At 43.2% G+C, this 10,231-nt stretch overlaps 1 long non-coding RNA gene across 1 annotated transcript; it reads left to right on the top strand.

Annotated features, from left to right (window-relative positions):
* Positions 1 to 5,473: 5,473 nt before the first annotated feature.
* LOC119298076 lies at positions 5,474 to 6,804 on the top strand. Its single transcript, XR_005145796.1, has 3 exons — positions 5,474 to 5,801; positions 6,287 to 6,370; positions 6,435 to 6,804. It is a non-coding gene; the product is annotated as an uncharacterized LOC119298076 (long non-coding RNA).
* Positions 6,805 to 10,231: the final 3,427 nt, after the last annotated feature.

The raw sequence follows: 10,231 nt of genomic DNA, 5'->3' as shown, positions 1-10,231 counted from the left end.
CGTCAGTTGCTATTGTCTGTAAGTGATTTCTTTCTGTAATTTAAGTCTCAAGCTAGCTGTAGTGATCCTTTTGATCAATCATTACCTGTAATTATCCTCACTATATTCTTTTCTGTGGTATTATGCAGGATGAAGATGTATGAAATGAGAAAAGGTGGACGCTATGGCATTGGGTTCATTGACCCAAACACCGTTAATCAATACACATGGAAAATGAGCAAGTATTATGAAAAGCAGGTAGAGGACAGCATGCTAGAGTTCTTGAAGCACCTCAAATACAATGAAGATATACTACTTCCTTACAACTTCGAGTGAGTCACACTTTCTTGTACTACAAATTCTCTGTTTTTGCCTACTAGCTAGCTACATGTTTTTGCTTACATATGCCCGCTTAATTAAGACATGCAAACGTGTGTGCATGCAGATTTCATTGGATCTTGTGTATCATTAAAGTTGACGCCGGAACAGTTGAAATACTGGACTCGCTACTCAACGCAAAAGGTGACTACAACATCTTGTATGGGATAGTCAACAGGTAATTTCAATCATTATTTATAACTATATATCTCGGCCTATTTAGTTCGTCATTTCATGATATGAACTATTTAATAACCCCTTTATTCATTTTCTTTGTCGGCGGGCAGGGCTTGGGCAAGGTTCATCAGCGTCACGGAAGGCGAATGGAAACCACAGCTGAAATGGTTTCGATCCAAGGTAAGTAATTAAGTAGTACTAGCTAGCTAGCTAGCTGCCATCTCTTTAATTATCATGCTTGATTAATTATTATCTGATCAAATTAAATTCCATTCTCGTAATAAAGGCCCTGAAGCAGGCGCAAGGGACTAATCTGTGTGCATACTGCGTTTGCGAGAACATTCGCATGATGGCGTCCGAAAGGAGCAGATCTCAAAGACAGGAATGGGTACGCTTGTCAGAACACTATTCACAATTTTTACCATTATCGATATCTAGTCACACAACTAATACACATGCATATTGATCTCCTTCTTAACAGTTCAAAGAGGTGCGGGACAAGCTCCTAGAAACGGAGCGCATAGAAGCACTTCAAGAGGAAATAGCGGGATTTTTACTCGACCAGGTCATAAATCCGAAGGGAGAATACTATTACCCGCTACCGCCCCCATCGACCAGGTCATGAACCACTTCCAATTGTCATCGTGCTCCGAAGGCATCAATTAGGCTAATGCCACTGGCTCCGAAGGCAACATGCATATGTAGGAGAAATTGTATATAGCTATACATGTGTGTATGTGTAAATTAATATGGTGGTTTGTGAGACATTGATGATATATATATATGATTGGTTCTACTAGAAATTCTATATATATATGCATAACGTGTACAATGTGTAGTACCGTAAAATACCAGCAAACGAAAAAGAATTAAAATGGAAAACACAAAATTAAATGAAAAAAATCATAAAACCAAAAAACCCCCAAACATTTTAGTACCGGTTGGTGTTACCAACCGGTACTAAACGGCTCCCGGCCCCCGGAGCTGGCTCGTGCCACGTGGTTTCCCTTTAGCACCGGTTCGTGCTGAACCGGTACTAAGGGGGGGGGGGGGCTTTAGTGCCGAAATAATAGTGCCGGTTCCTAAACCGGCACTAAAGGGCCTTACGAACCGGTGCTATTGCCCGGTTCTGCACTAGTGCCCCTTCATCAATTGAATAGGTGTAGTGACAGTTGTTACTTAGACGGTGGCTTTATTTTTACTGTTTGTATGACTTTATAAGGTCTTGTGAGAATAATTAATAAAGTGGCCGCATGCATCGTCCAGATGCAGAGGGTGAGGGTACTCCTCCTTTTTAAAAAGAAAACGAGCGACGCGGGCGATTAAAAGAAACGAGATCAATAGTTCACACGAGAATTACGCTAGGGACTAAGAAGAGACGTCACTGGATTCCACTTAGACATGTTAGCAAATCTGTTATTTGATTTTATCTTATGACGATGAATTTAGATGTGAGATAACTATTTCACATTTATATCTAGATGTGAAATAGCAAATCCAAATATTAATAGACGTGAGTCCGAGACCAAAGGGCATCGCTTCCATAGACTATAGTTCTTTCATAGACCAAAGTGTGCATCTTGCCGGTGCTAGCTTCGTGCACGTCGAGTGCTAGCTTCGTGCACGTCGTTGAACCGGAAGTACGTACTCGGAGCGTGGGGCTTCGCCAACAGGCTGGTCCATGATGGCTGGCGAGGACGGTGTTAAACAATGTACATACAATGTACATACGGTATAACTATAAACCGTATACTATGTGTAGTTGTTGTACTCTTAGTTAGGCTATTGAGATTAGATCTTATCCTTGTTTGTAATTTGGAGATCAATCCATGTCCTAACAACCTTGTAATCCCGCGGCCCTTTGTGCCTATAATTAACACACACGCGTCCCTGCTAGCAGCATACGCTTTAGCCTTATTTTCTACATGGTATACATAGCCTCTCTCTTCCAACGCATCTACGTCATGTCGTCCTCCTCCTCTCCCATCACCATGGCCTTCCCTTCCCTCGCATCGCTCGGCCACACCATCATCGAGAAGCTTATCAGGGAAAATTTTCTAGTGTGGAAGGCACAAGTCCTGCCGCATATCAAAGCGGCATGGATGATGGGCTACCTGGATGGGTCGATCAAGGAGCCGAACGCCGTCCTCCTCCCTGAGAAGGAGATCCGTGACGGGAAGGAGACCGTCACCATGCTGCTTCTCTCTCTCGCGATGTTCTCATGCAAGTCTCGAACCACACCACCTCTGTTAGCATCTGGCAAGCCCTGCTCCAGAGTTTTTCATCGCAGTCCAGGGCACGCACCATCCAGCTTCGTTCTGCCCTGGGGACACGCACAAGGGGGACCTGTCGGCCGCAACCTACTTCACCAAGATGAAGGGCATCGCCGAAGAGCTCGCAGCCGCCGGGAAGCCCCTTGGAGAAGATGACCTCGTCGACCAAATTCTCCAAGGCCTGGTACACGAACCTGACTACAACGGTTTCGTCTCCGCTATCTCCACACGCGCCACCATGGATCAACAGATCGGGCTCACCGAGCTCTTTTCGTTGCTCTTGGCGGCTTTCTCCCCCAACCACTCCGCCAACCTTGCATCCCGCGGTGGTGGCCGCTGCGGCAACTACAGCCGTGGAGGCGGCAGCAGCGGCGGACGTGGCGGCTAGGACAACAACTCCGACCCTCCTCGCTACAAAGACAACTCTGGCGGTGGCTCCTCTGGTGGTGCGCTGCGCAAGAAAGGTGGTGTTCGCGGTGACCGCGAGCGCTGCCAGATCTGCAAAGAGGAAGGCCATGGAGCGTGGCGCTGCAGGAAGCGCTACGACAAGAACTACAACAACAATGTTTGCAACCCTGCAGGAGGTGGTGGTGGCGGCAACAGTGGTGGCGGCGGTGGTGGCAATGGTGGCCAACATCGCGCTGCCAATGCTGCACACTCATATGGCGTAGATACCAATTGGTACCTCGACACCGGTGCGACCGATCATATCACCGGGGAACTGGAAAAGCTTGTTGTTCGAGACCGCTACACCGGCAACGAACAGATTCATACTGCTAGCGGACAAGGTATGGACATTGCACACATCGGCCATTCAGTTTTATCTACTCCCTCCGGGTCGTTGAATTTGAACAATATTCTGCACGTTCCTAATTCTAAGCAAAGTCTTCTTTCTGCCTATCAACTCATGAAAGATGGACATGCTTGAGACCGAGGGTTTCGTGAACAACCTGATTGTGTATGTAAGCTAAGACTGATGCCTGTTGCACCAGATGTCTCCGTTGATATCTATGATCTATGATGTCACTGCTTTTCTCTTAGAGCTGATCCATGTTCATGTGCTTTCAGTCTGATTTTATAATAGTGCCTAATACAAATAGGACAGTGATAGTGCATGGTACAAAGAGGACAGTGAACTAAGCTAAGCTAAGTTCATGCAATTATGTTACGTAAATTGGAAAATACTAATAGAAATGGATGCATACATTAGTACATGTTAGATGGTGAAAGAGGCGCACCCCACTTGACACCGCCCCGGCTTCCTTTCAGGCGGGGCACCAAGGGTGCGCCCCAACCACTATATTAGTATTTCGGGCAATAGACGTAGCACTTGAAGATGAAAAACAATTCTGATCTAGTAGTCAAGTAGTACCAGTAGATCAGATAAGCTGCACGTAGTAAAAAATCCAAGATATACTATTGTACTTGACTTCACGTGATATACTAGATCGGCCACTAGTACTACTTAAAACCGATCTGGTTCAGCTTGACGTGATGTGAAACAACAGCAGCGTAGCAGCCTCGGGACTTGAACGAGCATCAGCAGCGGCAACTCGCGGCTTAAAAACCTGTACAAAGCAGCAGCGACTCGGTGGATCGGAAGAGCGGCTCCGATAGTGCACGGATTTGTAGGGCGGCACAGCAGCGGAGATCAATTTCTTGTCGGACTCGGCTTCTTTTCGGGACGGCGGCGGCGGAACAGGAGAACGTATCTGGTGAAACGAGCAAACTGGTGCACCAGATGCTCCAGCGATACATGGGCCGTTGGATTCAAAATAGAGGGACAGGATTCAGTGAGATGATGGGACTGCTGGCACATTTGCAGAACAGTCTTTGCAGTGCAGTTAAATGCAGCGATTTGACCTCACCATATCCAGATCGTGTTCTTCCCCTTGCCAGATTCTATACCAGTGCAGCCGCCTGGTGCTATTGTTAAGGTCCAGCGAGCTCAAGAACTGATCTCAGATCTTCACCAAAATCAGTATTCTCTCTCTCTCTCTCTCTCTCCCTCTTCTGTACCACTCCAACAGGCAAAATAGGTTAGTAAATTTCGCTTGATCTCTCTCAATCATGTACCAATGGAGCGTCGTCTCACTGAAATCCAGATGGGTGATCTGATTTGTTGAAAGCAGTGCCTCGATTTCGTCTTTCGCAGCAGCGCCTCGTTGTGAGGGCATACTCAATCTACCACTAACGTCGCCGGTGGCACTATCCAACTACAGCAGCTCAAGGATCTAGATCTAGGTCTGTATGCTTCTTCTCAAAAGGCATGTTTTTATTGATTAAGATTTGGAATAGTGCGCTGTCAGCACAATATTTAGGTATGAGCTACGAGTATATTTCTACAATCTTCATGCAAATTACAAGGGATGCACTCCCTGTTTGGATCCTTTATTCGTAAACAATATTAAACAGAACTTGTACTTTACAATGTTCAACTGAACTTCGTGAAAGCATTAACAAGTTCATCTTCCTGATTTTATTATCTACAGTAGTTCATCTTTTGGACAAAACTGGTTTTTTTCAGTCTCCTATATATAATGTATACTAAACCATGACTTGCAGAATGTCAGTGTTCCTTACAATCCATTGCAAAACCTCACATATTGTTCCCTATAATTTGTTTGAAAAAACATGATATAGTAGTGAACTGACCTTCTTATTCTATAAATGCGATACTTTGGGATCCCTGTTTTATCTGGTAGCAAATTTTTAGTAAAAGACAATCCAATGTTAGTTTCGCATAGAGGATAGAGCTGCCTATGATTGCTTATGTGATTGCTATGAGATTCATAACCTATGTTAGTTTCAATGGATTTGCAAGATGGGGTGTCACTCCAAACTTTGGCTTGGCTCATTACTATGTTGGAAGGTCATTATGGAGTCTTATTGCCTGGAGCTGGTAAATCTGTTGAAGATGCGGACCGCGAACAGGGCTGCAATTCTTCATGTTCTTATGCAAATCAGAAGCTGCTTTTGACATTGACAAGGCAGGTAGCCAAAGTTGTTGCATCCAAGAATTATGCATAAAACAATGCATCGCCATTTCCTGCTCTTGGTTGCATATGTGGCATGTCCCTGGTTTGGAAGCACACCCTTGTACCTTATTATCATCTTATTTAGGTTGCGAAATTGATTCCTTCAGTGGATAGAATTTCATGCTCACTTTATTTGCATGCCACTGTACTGGAGGATTTGTTTTAGAAACTATATGACTAGATATTGGTACTGATTTTAATTTGAGGTAATATCACAGCAACTTATTTCATATAATATTTAGGTACACTTTCACTTTATTGTTTTCATCTAATATGTTGGGGCTATTTTTGACAAAAAGATATGAGATTATCATATTTTTTCAGAAATCTGAATGCAAACTTGTTGTACCTCTTTTTCTTCTGTTTTTCGTTTTGAGTTATTGTCCCTTCCTCCATCTCGCTATCCTTTGCTTCCCAATAACGACTGTTTATACTATATAGCTGCAGTGAAGAATGACATATCAAGATTACTTACATACATATTGTCAGGCCACATAAGCCTCTTCCGCGACCACTCATTGGCAGGTAAATATTTCTATATCATGTTTTTTATGGTTGCTCCAGAACTGACTATTCGGTGATTATTCAGATTCAGGACCATCTTTCATGCTCCAACAATAGTTTGCCTTTGATCTTCAAATCGATTAGTTGAAGGCATGACCGGATAATCTTCAGAGTAGGAGTCATCTTCATATGTCTCCTAGTTGGCAGCTCATGAAACTGATAATGTCACCTCCCATACTAGTACAGATCATGTCTGGTTGTCTCAGACTCCGATTTTTCTGGAACCATGTAATCAGCAAGAAAGTACACTTGGTAACAAAATTTAGTATGCGGCTTGTTTGTAGTTTAGAAGGGCGGTTGCTGTACAATTGATGTGTATGCTTGTGATGTCTCAATGTAAAAGACGTGATGTTCTTCCATGGAAGCTTCTAAAGATCTTTGGTTCAGTTGCAAAACAACATCTGCTTCTCTGATACTTTTTTTAGGAAAGAGGCCACATCTGCTTCTCTGCTTATCTGATACAGTACTTCTTAATATTGTTGAGCTTTCCAACTGCGTGAAGAATCAATTTGATTTTTTTTTGTAATTTTTGCTAAAGTCAGCAATGGGCAATCACACAACAGTTAGATTAGCTGATACAAGAGCACAACTTGTCAAATTCCTCAGCTTGTTTAAAACAGAAGCTCGGTAGTACAGAGCGACCTGGAGTAGTAGTACAGAACAGAGGAAAAGCGAGGTAGACGAACTAGCCTTGGGAGGTCCATCCGATATATTAAGCTAGATTTGAAGGTCTGTTTTGCAAATGTACCAACAGCTCCCCTTACAGATGCATCTTGCCCCTTGATTTCGAATCTAATGGCCCATAACCTGGTGGTGCACCTGGTGCATGAGTCCGTCCGTTTCACAGGATACGTTCTCGGCGGAACAGACCGCAACCCTAATATCTCTCGTCTAAAAATCTCGCATCTATAACTTGGCTCTGTATACCACTTGTTAGATAATAACGAGAATAAACGAGACACGAGAGACACGGATTTTTACGTGGAAACCCTTGCGGGAGAAAACCACGGACGCACGAAGGCGCAATCACGGTGAGGAGGAGTATTACAAGCACGAGACGACAGGCCGTCTGAGGTGCGACTACATGGGGTATATAAGAGGGGCAACACATAGGAGTCCTTGTAGGACAAGTAAACGAGTTGTACTCGTACGCATCGACGCCAACGCAAAAGCCCACACCGGTTGTACTACGTCTAGTCCAAACCGGTACTAGAATTTGGATCACAATTTAACAATCTCCACCTTGAGCCAAATTCCCTCCAGTAGTCAAAGAAAGTGAATAACTCCATCCAAATCAGCTTAAACACTTTGTGCATCAAAGTCCATAGGACCAGTGAGAAATACCAACTAAGCCTGAGCAAAGCTCAAACTTATTGGTCGGAACTGGCTTTGTCATCATATCAGCAGGATTATCATGAGTACTTATCTTGCATACCTTCAAATCACCTTCAGCAACGACATCTCGAATATAGTGATATCTGACATCAATGTGCTTTGTTCTCTCATGATACATTGGATTCTTTGTAAGATATATAGCACTTTGACTATCACTAAATACGGTAGGGCAAGATGAGTCTCCACAAAGCTCAGTGTACAAACCTCTCAACCAGATAGCTTCTTTGCATGCCTCAGAAATAGCCATATACTCGGCATCAGTAGTGGAACAAGCCACAATAGACTGCAAAGTTGCTTTCCAACTCACAGCACAACCACCAATGGTGAAAACATAACCTGTGAGTGATCTTCTCTTATCCAAATCACCAGCAAAATCAGAATCAACAAAACCAACAAGTCCATCTCTAGTTTTCCCAAACTGTAAATAAGCATTAGAAGTACCTCGCAGGTATCTGAAAATCCACTGAACTGCTTTCCAATGTTCCTTTCCAGGATTAGCCATGTATCTACTAACAACACTCAATGCATATGATAAATCCGGACGAGAACAAACCATGGCATACATAAGTGAACCAACTGTACTTGAATAGGGCACTTTAGACATGTACTCAATATCGGCACCTGACTTAGGACATAAAGCTGATGATAATTTGAAGTGTGCAGCTAACGGAGTACTTACTGGCTTGGCATTATGCATATTAAAACGACGAAGAACTTTATCAACATATCCCTTCTGACTTAGATACACTTTTCCAGACGGTCTATCTCTGGATATTTCCATGCCAAGTATTTTCTTTGCTGCACCCAAATCCTTCATCTCAAATTCATTACTCAATTTCTTCTTTAGTTCATCAATATCTGACATACTCTTTGCAGCAATTAGCATATCATCAACATAAAGGAGCAAATAAATAGTTGAACCTTTGACAGTTTTCAAATAAACACAACTATCATAATTAGACCTTTTGAAACCTTGAGAGAGCATAAAGGTGTCAAATCTCTTGTACCACTGTCTTGGGGATTGCTTCAATCCATAAAGAGATTTCTTTAACTTACAGACAAGCTTTTCTTTTTCAGGAATAACAAAACCTTCAGGTTGTTCCATATAAATATCCTCTTCTAATTCTCCATGTAAGAATGCAGTTTTAACATCCAATTGTTCAAGCTCAAGATCATGCATGGCAACAATACTGAGTAAAGTGCGAATAGAGCTATGCTTCACAACAGGAGAAAAGACTTCGTTATAGTCAATACCTGGAATCTGACTGTAACCTTTAGCAACTAACCTTGCTTTATATCTTGTATCATCATTAGGAGAAACACCTTTGAAAGGACATGTGGTGCCCCCATGTGTGGTTTTGGTAATTGATGACAATCTCTATGGACTAACGGTTGCCTTGAGTTATATTTGAAGGATTTGTCCATAGGATTGTCTTGAAGTCCATGTGTTGGTTTCAAGGAGTTTATGAGATGGCCAAAGTGCTTTTCAAGGAATTATCCAAAGATTGGTCATGTGTGAGTTGAGATGGCCAAAGTGCTTTTCAAGGAATTATCCAAAGATTGGTCATGTGTGAGTTGAGCTTATTGCAAGCATGTCTTGAAGAAGAAGATTGTGTGATCATTCATGGTTACCTTCAAGACATCATCCAAATGAGAGTTGGAAAGATTCAATGTTGATCAAGACTAAGTCAAGAGTGAATCAAGTTGATCAACTCACAAAGCGTAGAAGAAGTACCCATAGGGATCAAGTGATCCCATGGTATGGTAAGCATTGTCCATTACGCTTTGTGTACTAACCCATGGTCTACGTGAGAGTTCTTTGTGGGGTTAGGTATGTTTCCATGGTCTTACATCAAGAGGAAGATCTCATACAACCCATGGAGGATGACATCAAGTGGTGATCGTCATCAAGTTTGCAGTGTGCAAGTTCAAGTGGAGCAACTCGAAGAGTGGCTCACCGATAATGGAATATGGGGGAGTGAGGGAGTCCTGGATTAGGGGGTGTTCGGGTAGCCGGACTATACCTTCAGCCGGACTCCTGGACTATGAAGATACAAGATTGAAGACTTCGTCCCGTGTTCGGATGGGACTTTTTTTGGCGTGGAAGGCAAGCTTGGCGATGCGGATATTCAAGATCTCCTACCATTGCAACCGACTCTATGTAACCCTAACCCTATCCGGTGTCTATATAAACCGGAGGGTTGTAGTCCGTAGGCAATCAACTCCATATACAACAATCATACCATAGGCTAGCTTCTAGGGTTTAGCCTCCTTGATCTCGTGGTAGATCTACTCTTGTACTACCCATATCATCAATATTAATCAAGCAGGACGTAGGGTTTTACCTCCATCAAGAGGGCCCGAACCTGGGTAAAACATCGTGTTCCCTGCCTCCTGTTACCATCCGGCCTAGACGCACAGTTCGGG

Source organism: Triticum dicoccoides, chromosome 5A (genome assembly GCF_002162155.2).
Source record: "Triticum dicoccoides isolate Atlit2015 ecotype Zavitan chromosome 5A, WEW_v2.0, whole genome shotgun sequence".
Classification (NCBI taxonomy): Eukaryota; Viridiplantae; Streptophyta; class Magnoliopsida; order Poales; family Poaceae; genus Triticum; species Triticum dicoccoides.
Note: the sequence above shows the minus strand (reverse complement) of the source record. Positions and strands in the feature narration are given on the sequence as shown.